Source organism: Otolemur garnettii, unplaced genomic scaffold (assembly GCF_000181295.1).
Source record: "Otolemur garnettii isolate 467f Iridium unplaced genomic scaffold, OtoGar3 scaffold00107, whole genome shotgun sequence".
In the NCBI taxonomy this organism is placed as follows: Eukaryota; Metazoa; Chordata; class Mammalia; order Primates; family Galagidae; genus Otolemur; species Otolemur garnettii.
Window position 1 is genome coordinate 3,441,940 of NW_003852502.1, and position 12,898 is coordinate 3,454,837.

The following is a 12,898-nucleotide window of genomic DNA, read 5'->3' on the forward strand; positions in this document are numbered from 1 at the left end:
AAAAAAAACAAAAAAAACATATTCATTACCTCACATAGTTATTTACTTTATTTATTTGTTTTTGGTGCGAGCACTTAAGATTCATTCTTTCAGCAAATTTCAAATACAGGCATCTAATCATATTATTGTACATTAGATTGCCAGAAAGTATTCATCTCACAAACTGACACTTTATGGTTTTTGACCAACATCTTCGTGTTTCACCCTTCCCAGAGTCTCTGGAAATAACTATTCTAGTCTCTGCTTCTGTGAATTTGATAATTTAGATCCCACATATAAATAAGATCATGCAGTGTTTGTCATCCTGTGTTCTGGCTTACTTCACTTAGCATAATATTTTCCAAGTTCATCCATGTTATTGCATATGGCAGGATTTCTTTCTCTTATTTAATACGTACTGAATAGTGTTTCACTGAAATTCCACGTATGACCTCACATTTTCCATATCCACTCATTTGTCAGCAGACAGCTAGGTTGTTTCCATATCTTGACTATTATGGATAAAGCTGCCATAAACAGGGGAACAGAGATCTCTTTGAGTTCCAGATTTTGGTTTCTTTTGCTGCATACCCAGCAGTGAGATTGCTGGATCATTTGGTTATTTTAGTTTTGATTTTTTGAGGATCTTCCATATTGGTTTTTGTTGTACCAATTTACATTCCCACCAATAGTGTAGAAGGGTTCTCTTTTCTCTATATCTTTACTACCTGTCTTTCTTTTAATAATAGCCATCCTAATGGGTGTGAGATAATATCTCACTGTGGTTTTGACTTGCATTTCCCTGATGATTAGTGATGTCGAGCACCTTCTCATATACATACCTGTTGACCATTCCTATGTCTTCTTTGGAGTTTCTTTAATTTGGATATCAGGCATATGGTTTGCAAATATTTTCTCCCTTTCCATAGGCTGCCTTTTCATTTATTAATTATTTCCTTTGATGTGCAGAAGCACAAGCACTTTAGTTTGACATAATCTTACTTGTCTATTTTTGCTTTTGTTGCCAGACTTTTGGAGTCATAGCCAAAAAGATTATTGTCTAGTCCTATGTCTAGAGCTTTTTTCCTAAGATTTTCATTGTTTTAGGTTATATGTTTAAATCTTTAATCCTTTTTTCAATTTTATTTTTAATTAACAAATAGTAATTGTATATACTTATGTGATGCAATGTAATGTTTTGATATATGTTTATATTATGGAATCCGTTTTGAGTTGACTTTTGTATATTTTGTGGGATAAAGGTCCATATTCATTCTTTTGCATGTTGACATCTAATTTTTCCAACATTTATTAAAGACATGAAAACATGATCTTTTCCCTGTTCTATGTTCTCGGTACCCTTGCCAAAGATCAGTTGATTGTAAATGCATGATTTTTATTTAGGTGCTACTTGTTCAATTGGTCTCTATATCTGTTTTTATGCTAGTACCATACTGTTTTGTTTACTGTAGCTTTGTAATATGTTTTGAAACCAGAAAGTGTAATACCTCTAGATTTGGTCTTCATGTTCAAAATTGCTTTGGCTATTTGGGGACTTTTGTGGTTCTAAATATATAGGATTTTCAAAAATTTCTGTAAAAAAATGCCATTTGGGTTTTCATAGACATTGCTTTGAATCCATACATCACTTTAGTAAGTATGACCATTTTAACTATATTAATTATTTTAGTTCATAAACATGAGATACCTTTCCATTTATTTGTATCTTTTAACATTTCTTTCATCAATGTTTTGTAGTTTTCAGTATGTCTTTCATCAAGCTTATTTCTAAGTATCTCATTCTTTTTGATGCCATTGTAAATGTTTTTGTTAATTTCCTTTATGGAGAGTCATTGTTAATGTATAGAAATGTAGTGCTTTTTGAATGTTGATGCTGTATCCTGCTACTTCACTGAATTTACTTATTAGTTATAATAGTTTTGTAGAGTCTTCAGAACTTTCTACATATAAGATCGTATTATTTGTAAACAGATATAGTTTTACTTCTTCTTTTTTAATTTGGATGTCTGTCATTTTTTTTTCTTGCACAATGGCTCTGGCTAGGACTTCCAGTGCTTTGTTGACTAGGAGAGGTGAGAGTGGGTTCTTGCCTAATTTTGGAAAGCTTTCAGCTTTTCTGCATTGAGTATGATGTTAGTATAAGCTTTTTATGACTGATATTTATTGTGTTTCCTGTCAGGATCTCCTCTGGGACTGTGGTGAGTGGGGCTAGAGCTAGGTCACGCAATTGCTTCTGTGTCTGTTGTAGGTTGGTGGCTGCTGAGCCTGTTATCAGGGTGTGGGTGGGCATGCCTTCTTTTGGGTCCCTGGACAGACAAGATCTTCTCTGTGACCACTGGCTGATTGGAGCCTAGTGTGGAGGCTTGCTTCTCGGTCAGAGCCATGTTCCAGGTGGTAGGCCTGCTACCTGGGTGCAAGTCTGCCTTCTCAGAGTGACTTTGCCTGGTCTTGGGCTCTGCCTGCTTGTCCCAACCTTTTCCTTGGGTCCTGAAGTTCCCACAAGAGTACTTTGTTTGTGGGTGGTTGCCAATTTATTATTTCTATTGGGGGGGGGTGAGGACTGGGGGCATCTTTTTCTGCCATATTGCTGACACCAAAACTCTGCATTCCTGAAATTTTAAGACGTAGCACTTTAAGTCATTTCTGAGGGAAATTTCCCTGCCTCGTCATTTGCTGTAATTGCTGAAGTCTTCAAACTGGCTCTTTATGGAGGTAGGTTTGTTATCTGAGTGTGCTCGGTATTATCAGTACCCCGCACATTCCCAGAGAAACTTCTCCTGGATAGAGCTCACTGCCTTCTTTCCCAGGCACTCTCATAAATTCCTTTATATTGTTAGAATGACACAGGACAGATTTCATGTGGGTTGAACAAATAAAGATAGCCAGTCTTAGTTATGGACACATGTTGTATAGGTTAAAGAAATATACCATGGTGCAAGAAAGCGACAAGAGCAGAAACTTGTTTTACTGGGAGTTCAGGATGGTGTTTTTTGCTTTGTTAATGTGCAAAATAATGGGCACCTGGAACTGAGTCGGAGTCTCTGTCTCTCTAGAAAAAAGAGAAAAAACAGAAAATTTTAGTCCCTGTCTGCTTATCCTCAAATAGAATGGGTAGAAGATATTCTTGCCTTATGCACAAAGAACATGTGCCACTTGTTTGTGAAAATAATGCTTTGTTGAACCTTTCTCTCCTGGATTAGTTCTTTTCCGTGTGGCTGTTTTATTCATTGGATTTAGTCTGTTTGAGCGCTGATAAGTAATGGATGAAAGCAGAAACATCTATCCTGGGGAAAGGAAAAAGTTTAGGGCAGAACCACACATTTTGAATTTTAAAGAGAATAACAAGCAAACGTGGATGTATTTCGTTTTAACCCAAAGTGCCTCAGCTGCATTGTACACATTATTTTTATGGTATTTCTAACTCCTCATTTTACTTTAAATCTTGCTGTATTGGGAGTGTAAAATGACACCTTTTTCACGTGGAAGAGGATTTGGGAATTTTAAAGTTTAGGGAGTTAATTACCCCAAAGTAATAGATAAACTAGATAATTTTGCTTATGTCAATTGAATGAAATTTGGCACATGGTGACTTAAAAGAAGCAGTAGCTTGTTTGGATTATGATGATAGGATCTAGCAATAATACTTCTAATTAAAAAAAAAATTTAATATTAATGGATGATATAAAGGGAGAAAGGGAGTCTATCCAGGCTTCCTTTAAAAAAAGTAGCTTGGCAGCACATTCTGTCCTACCACCCCCTCCTTTTTTTTTATTTCCAAAAAAATGTCCTGAATTCAAGTGTTTATTGTCACATGGATAGATTGTATCACACTGAAGTCACAGCTTTCACTGTACCTGTTGTGGGGTCCGGGGTCCCCGAACCCAGCAGAGCTGGTTGGATTACTCGGCTAAGGTAGGAAGTTCAATGGAGGCATGGTGGTAATTGAAAGCAAAAGTGAATGGAAACAGAAAACAAAACTAGAGTAGTGCAGGCAGTGTGGAAAGAGAGCAAAAGTGATCTGCACAAGTCTCAGTGTAACAAAGAGAAATTTTATTTAAGAACAAAGAGAAAGCTTACAGCATTTGCAAACAGAGTTGGAAGTGGGTCCTCTGGCGAAAGAGGTGAGACAGACAGAGCTGCAAAGGCCTGCAGGGTATAAACACTGCGTTGGAAATTGGCTCCAAGTCTTTCATTGGCCTCTCTGCGCCTCCTGTTGGCCCTTCCTATTGGTCACTGATGGTCTCTTTCTATCGGTCTTTGGTTACCTAGGTTACCTCACATCCACATTCCATGGGCCCCCATGACTTTTTTGTTCAGCAGGCCAGGTTTTCCTCCCACCCTGGTTGAAGCCTCTTTCTTCGTGTGCCTTCTTAGTAGCCCTCACCGGAACAGTATACATCGTGTGGTAATGGGTAGGTTGCCTCCACTCACCCCCCTCCTGCCCTGTTCCTTCTCAGTTGTCCATCTCTGCTGTTTATGACCGCCCTTTGTTTACCTTCCACTTGTAAGTGGTACCCCTTTTTCCATTCCTGGGATATTTCGCTTAGGGTAATGGTTTCCAGTTCCATATGCAAATTGCTTCACAAGACATTATTACATTCCTTTTTATGGCTGACTAGTACTCCATGGTGTGTGTGTGTGCGTGTGCCTGTGAATCAACATTTTCTTTATCCACTCATTAGTTAATGGGCACTTAGTTTGATGCCATATCTTTGCTATTGTGAATTGTGCTGTGGTAAAGGCTATAAACATTATGAAATGACTTCTTTTCCTTTGGATAGATACCCAGTTGTTGCTGGATAGAATCACAGGTCCACTTTTAGTTATGTGAGAAATCTTTGCACTGCTTGCCGCAGTGGTTACACAAGGCTACAAACAGTGTACAAGTCTTCCCTTCCCCCCTAACTGCACCAACATCTATTTTTTTTTCCTATTTCTTGATAATGGAAATGATACTGAAATTTCGTCTTCAGTAGGTTCTTGGTCTCAGTGATTCAAAGAATGAATCTGGGGACCACAGATCAGTGGTAACACAGGATTTATTTGTAGAAAAGAATATAAAAACACCAAAGCTCCCCCCAGGGAGAGAAAACCCAAGTGGAGAGAGAAAAGATCTCTCTCTGTCTGTCTGTCTGTCTGTCTCCGGGCTCTTTGTCTAGGGGTATATATAGTTGCACGGGGCCCTCCGTAGTTACATTTAGCATGTCTGGTGTCTGGGTCCCAAATGACTGGCTACAATCCCTTTCATTCCCTTTTCATATAGGAAACTTACATGAATTGACCAGGCCTAGGAAATGGGGGGTTCCCTGTTCAGCTGTAAGTGCAAGGGGAGGGAAACCTAGCATGTTGGTGTCTCCCCAGCAGTTGTCTGGCTCCACCGAGCTGGCTTGGGTGCCATGTGTCATGTATCAGAGAGTCTGAGATTAGGTACCATGGAGGTTCCCCCCTCCCTTTGACCCCTTCCATTTGGTCGATTTCCTCACCAGTTACTTCCAATTTAATAGTGAGTACATGTGGTGGTTGTTTTTCCCTTCTTGAGGTTACTTCACTTAGGAAAATGGTTTCCAGTTCCCTTCAGATCGTTGCAAAAAATATTAATTTCTTTTCTCTTCCTTTCTTTTCTTTTCCTCCCCTAAGAAGTTACTTGCTCTAAATAAATGGGTTCAGTAAAAGCATTTTCCCTCATGTCGCATGGGTCCATTAGATCAGCAGAAAATGGTGCCATTCATATATATATTTGTCAGATACCTCACCCATTAGTACATGTAATAAGTAGTTGGTGATTCGTAGAAATCTGTAATTAATGGTTGCTTAATGGACTCTCATCCATGAGGAAATGAGTTCAGCTTTTTTCCTGCTGTGCACAAAACATTCATAAACTACCCTTAGTTAGTCAAGGGTTGACTGTGGCTTTATTTTAATGGTGATTTTTGAGGTCTTCATTACCTCCTACTCTACCTCTCTTCCTCTTGTTTGTTTTATGTGCCAAATCCCTCATACTATTGATACCATACTATAGACATTCAATAAGTATTTTTAAATAAATGACTGATACTAGAACTTTCAGGCTTTGGAAGCTCCATTTACAGATAACAAAGGGCCCTCTACCATGTGGCAGTTAATATCATGCTTAGTTAACGCTGAGTCCCCCAATCCCTGAACTTTAAATAATTTTTTTTAGGAAGAAAAAAACAAACTCTTCAAGCTTCTTTTCAGTTTTGTATACATTCTTTGCTTCTTGTCTTATCATTTTCACCATGATTGGTTATGAATTGCGCAAGACTCTGTAAACCTGTTAAATTGGAAAACACTACATAAATATAATTAAAGTAGCACAGCTCAAACGTTTGCTGGAACAGAGACCCTGAAAATGTATAATAGGGTATACTTTCTGGAGCAAAGCCTTGCATAGACGAATATTTGGATTATCATAAGCCACTTTAATTGCTGAATTCTTTCTTACTCTGAATATCTTTCATTTACAAAATACACCACTGCTTTTGGGGGAAGTTGCAGCTATCTTGATGGACGTAGAAGGGAAATTTCCAACATCAGAAAAAATTAAAAAGAAAAGTTTGCCTTTCAGTTTTTTCAACTTTGTGTTATCTCCCCTCTCTTGAAGTACTGGATTTCATTCTGATCTTTGATTCTCTACAATCTTCTCTCGTCTACCCTATTTTAACCTTGAACTCTAACCAGATCTGCTCTTTGGGGAAAAGTTCAAATTAGCTGTTACTTGTTTTACAGTCTCCGTCCCCCATTTGGGCCTCTTTTTTACTCTGCCTTTTCCCGTCTCCTACCTCCTAAATAGAACTTATAACAAGATTTCTAAAAAAAAAATGCAAATTGGGAATTCATTCACACTTCATGTTTAAATCTTGATTCCCCCCCACCCCTTACTAGCTGTTGTGGGCAAGTAACACCTGACTCATGAAATTCCATGGGTGAAATAGTGCCAAACCTATCATCCATCCACCTATGTATCCATCTGCCTGCCATCTGTCTAAGTATCAGCAGTAACTGGAGAAAACTATACAGAATACTGCAAGTGATTCATCTGTGTCCCCTCAGGATCAACTATTACAGCCGGTTTCACTTTATGGTGGTGAGTAGTGGAAACTATCACTTGTATTTTTCACCTTTCCTTCTTTATTTTCTCTTCTTTCCCCCCGTGATCCGTCTTCCTCTGGCCTAAATTCGCTTATCTTTAAGAATGTCCGGGTACCCTGATTCTTTATAGTCTTCGTAGTGGGACTTCTATAAATAAACAGACTATTTTCCTACTAATATCGGTTCCTTCTGTGGGATAGTTTGATGTGTTCTTATGCATAAAGGTCTTTTGTCCTCCAGGAGTAAGGACGGCGAGACCAGAAGCAGGGAAGGGGGAGAGAGCAGTGCCCTGACTGTTCTACTGGGCTGGGGAGGACAGATGTGTGGAAAGACCTGGAACCTGGTTCTGCTACACATGCAAAGCACCGATATTCAAGAGCACTTAGAACAAACAGACAAAAATCCACCTTCATGCCATGTATTAGCCAAGCAATCTGATTAAACTGAACTTCTAGTGAAGGACTGAAACCTGTGTGATGGGGAATGAGTGAGAGAGGGAGGTTTCCTCCGTGTCAGTGCAGTCTCCTGAGTGCCACCTGCCAGGCATGGTGATGGGCAAGATAGACCGTGTCCTGCCCTTTCAGAGGCTACAATCCAGATGACCGGAGGGAAACTCAAATCAGTACATCGTGAGTCTACTGGAAGAGATTAGGTATATTGGGTTCTATAACAGCTGGCTCATTTTAATGTACACGTAGGAAATCTCTATTCTTTATCACTAATTCTCAATTACTGGAAAAATTACCAGATTAATTTTTTACTAAGTTTTATATAATCTGTTCAGTTGCATTCGGTTTAGTCTTTACAGTTTAGTATATTTTCTTGTGCACAACTTAGTGGGACACTTTTTCTAGGCAATATTTGTTAAGTATAATGGAACCTAGCATAATAAAATAGAAAGTCTCTTATAAATTACTTATGTGGGATCTACACACTTATTTATTCATTTTTTAGTGAAATATCTTTATTCACTACTAAATTTGTTTTATTTAATGCTTAAAATTTTTATAGTGCTTTAAAATTCTCTTTCACAGATGTCTCTTTTTAAAAGAATTTGACAGATAACATTGTATGTATTTATCAGATAGAACATGATATTTCAAAGTACATATGCATTGTGGGGGGTCGCCTAGCTAATTAACAAGTGCATTACCTCATACAGTTATCCTTTTTTCTTTCTGTGGTGAGAGCACCCAGCATCCTTTCTCTTTGCATTTTTCAAAAATGCGGTATCATCGTTAACTATAGATTCTATGCTGTACAACAGATCTCTTGAACTTACTCCTCCATCCAACCGTAATTAACTGTTCTTGGAATGACAGGTCCCCACCCCTCCTACCTGCCTGCTCTAGCCTTTGGCAATTATTATTCTGTTCTCTGCTTCTGTGATTTCAACTTCTTTAGATTCCAGGTATGGGTGGGATCAGGTGGCATTTCTTTTTTCCTTTAAAAAATATATATATTTAGTAGCATATCCTCAAACAATTAAGGAAGTCATTTTTTGGACAGTCAGAAAAAGTGACAGAAGATACAGACTTGTAATAAAGGAATCAAAATTGCCTTTGGAACTTCAGAAATGGTATTTCAGAAGGTATTCGCCCCAAAGCCCGTGGAGAGGTCATTGGCTCACTCTCTCTGAATACATGGACCCTACCCTTCCTGAACCCACACTTGTCCCATTCCCTCGAAGTTGGGAATTCCAAAAGAGGAATTCTTGACAATGCAATGAGCTTAATAGTGACTGAGAATTTATATAAATATAGGTCATCTGTGCTTACAACTTTACTTGGTACAAGAAATGTGGCATAAGCTCCAAACAATTTCTCCAACAACTGCTTGGGAATTCTTAATTTTTTAATTCTTCACGAAAAGAGAAAACAAAATTTCTAGGTCAGAGATCATAAAATTGGCAGGATAATAAAGATATAATTATTATGCCTTTGAGTTCTTAATAAAGCATGAGGAAACCGTAATTACTAGATACAGTTATAATGATATTGATTCAGGTATTTAACGGGCATGAACCGTATGCCAAGCACCATGCTAGATGTTACATAGAAAAAGATGAGGGAATTGTTTTCATTTATGAGAAACTTACAATGAAGCTAAAAAAGAAAACCCCAGGCATTAAAGAAAAATTATATAAAAATGTGGCAATTGTTCTAACAGTGGCATGGATCAAATGTTGAAATAATGGGTTCTGAAAGTACTAGTTTATAGCGAGGCAGTGGATTAGGCCCTGAGAATGTTTGGATCAGTGCATGCCTGCTAGGGAGAGGGCACCTCAGACTGCAGGAGGCTCCTAAGAGGAGTTCAGCGTGAGAATGACAGAGCAAGGTCGAGTGTGCTGGCCCAGCAGAGTCATTTATCAGACCATCCAATTACAACGTGTTGGGCAGGGTGTGAAATACCAAAGAATGATGTTAACTCTAATCTAAAGAGATTTCGGGGGAGACAGACTTGACAAATGAACTGAAGTTCAACAGCATCCGCCCTTTAAGGAAGCACTGGAGTGGAAAGTGCCACTGATGTTTTCTGCAGCTACAGGAGAAACTTCCTGGAGGCTGCAGGAGCACTTGGGAGGGTTTTGATCCCACCCGAGCTGCTAATTTTCTCTATAACTGGCTTAGTTATAGAGAAACTCTGGAGAAACTTCCTGGAGGCTGCAGGAGCACTCGGGAGGGTTTTGATCCCACCTGAGCTGCTAATTTTCTCTATAACTGGCTCCATGTCTCTTAGCCTCAGTCTCCTTGCCTCTGTACATGATTTACCCCATAGAGCATCTGTGGGATTTAGTCATTCACCAATCTACCAGACATCACGCTGCAGGCTTTTCTTATTTTGTCTAATACGATCTTCGGTAACCCTACTGAGGATAGGATCCTCACTGAACAGGAGAAGAAAGAAAAGTCATTGCCTGAGGACACATGGCTAGTAAATTGTAAAGCCAAGAACAGAATTCTGATCTCGCTTCAAAATCTAAGCTTGTGACAACTTCGAGTTCTGACAGTTAAGTTTGTGGGCTCATCCAAGAGAAAGTGCTCCATGCCTTGTTCTGAATATCACTACGGTCACCTCTGAAGTATCCCCGCCCCCAGGAAGCTGGGCACCAATGCCAGTGCCGAGGCCACTCTTCAAAGCAATTTTGGAACTCTTTATCTGATACAGCCGTCAGAAATGTATTACCCTTCATATCCTAATGTCATCAAAAGGCCTGCTTTTCCATATTTTTCTTAATCTTCAGGTTAAAAAAAAAGGCATTGGGGGTCAGATCGGGTGAGGACGGAGGTATTGCAATATAGTTATTTGTTTACTGGCTAAAAACTCCCTCACAGACAGTGCCATGTGGGCTGGTGCCTGTCATGGTGCAAGAGCCATGAGTTACTGGCCCATATTTTCAGTTAAGATTTTCCTGTTTTTCTACTGATGTTGACTTGATCTGCTGTGCTTCTTATGGTCAGCTGATGATTTTGTTGCACAGTTTGATGAAATTTTGTAACATTCTTGTCAGTTCTGCTAATTACTGGCTGTCCCGATCTGTCTGTAAAAGTGATGCTTTCTTTCCCCTCAGAAAAACATTTAATCCGTTTGTACACTGCCGTTTTTTTCATGGCATTATCCCCATATCTGGGACTAATATGCCCTGATTTCACTTCCACTCTTGCCAAGTTTAACAAGAAATTTACATATGTTTGTTGTTCCTCTAATTCAAGCTCTGATACTCTCACAGTGGCACACAAAACCACACAATAGCAGCAGTGAACACCACTCAGCAGGGCACTGCCACGTGTCACCATGAGCACAGTGGTGAGGCACTGATGTGCCAAGGTCACTGAGCTGCTTGTACATTGCTGCCAGAGTAAGTGCCCACTGGCAAGTTCTTGAATTTATGCCTTTGATAGATAATAAAGCATGATGAGACCATAATTACTAGATACCAATATAATGATATTGATTCATATATTTAACGGGCATGAACTGTATGCCAAACACCATGCTAGTTGTTACACAGAAAAAGATGAGGGAATTGTTTTCATTTATGAGAAGCTTATAGTCAGCTGATGGTTTTGTTGCACAGTTGGATGAAATTTTGCAACGTTCTTCTCAATTCTGCCGATTACTGGCTATCCTGATCTGTCTGTACAAGTGATGTCATACCTCATACATCCTCATTTGATGCTGTCAAAAGAAAAGAAAAAAGAAGAAGAAAACCCTCTTTGCTCCTTATTGAGGAAGGACTAATGATTAGCCCAGCTTATATGCTTACATCATAGTTCTGAGTCTCTGTGTGTGCAGAGTGCATAGCTCTATGTGTGTGAGATATACTTATATCTGCTATAAACATAGTAGAGACTTGTTGTACAAATTCCTATCTTTAGTCCTTATAAATACCTAAGCTAAATTTATTATTAATTCAGTAAACCTTCACTGAGCACCTACTATGTTTGAGGCACTATATTTGGAGCTTGGTTTGCAGAAAAATGCATGAAATATGGATTCTGGCACTTTCACTAAGGGGGGAGCAGTGAGCCAGCTGAACCCAGTGATAATTGGAATCCCCCTCCTGGTCTCTAGAGCAAGTAGGAGTGTCACTTCCCTTTCTAGATCTGTCCTGACTCACAGATTTTGTGCTCCATTGGTTTTGGCAATTCATGACACCAGGGTAGAAATGTATTTCTCTACTGGTCTGGGTTTGTGGGACTTTCCTGGGAAGGAGGTCCCTTGGTTTTCCATTTTAGGGAAAGAGGAACAGACAAATAATCTGCCTTTAAACTCATCTAACACTCTCATATAACAAGAACATGTGGTTTTGATAAAAATACATTATATGTACCATGGATTTCCTAAGCTCTACTTTAACGTAAATTATACTAAATTTTCTCAAGTATATAATTATGTGAAGTTTGTTTGCAACTTGCTTGGGTGACACTACAAAAGGGATTTATGTACTCAAATTCTAGACTAAATAAATGTAGAAGAAAGATGAAGGCATTTTTTCATTTCTATTAAAAACTAGCAGCACATCTAGGATGGATCAATTTTAATTAGAAAATTGAAATAATAAACCAGTTAGCAAAGTCAGGTTCCTTTAAGAATCAGATATTTTAGGGTTTTTTTTTTTTTTGCTTCTATTACTTTTAAAGTATTGAAAGTTTCTACTATTTTACTTAAAAGTAAACAAGAGAAACAACAACTGATATCCAGGTAAAACAATCTAAAAATATGGCATTTGATGATTAGATTATTTTGAATAGTAGACTGATAATGCAATATTTTAGGGTTTTGGTCATAATATTAAGAGATACTATATATACACTACAGATGTTTAAATAGTTTGAAAATCAACATAAAACCTTTACAAAAGAAAACAGTGTTACATAATGTCATTACAAAAAATAACCTATAGTCACAAATTATATTTTTCCTTTAAAGAAAAAAATATTAACTCGGTTCATTTCTAAGCGTCAGAGACAACTTGATTATTTTTTATTGCATTTAAAATACATAACATGAAATATACCCTGTTAAAATATTTTTAAGTATACTATAGAGTATGGTGAATTGATTCTTTTTTTTTGCAGTTTTTGGCTGAGGCCAGGTTTGAACGTGCCACCTCTGGTATATGGGGCCCTGATTCTTTTTTTAAGTAAAGCAATTGGCTCACTTTACAGTTTTATGTTAAATTTTCAGGAACACAATACGTTGTTCTTAACTATCCTCACCATGTTGGACAACAGGTTTTCTGAACTTACTCCTCCGCTGACTAACACCTCCCTAATCTGTCCTT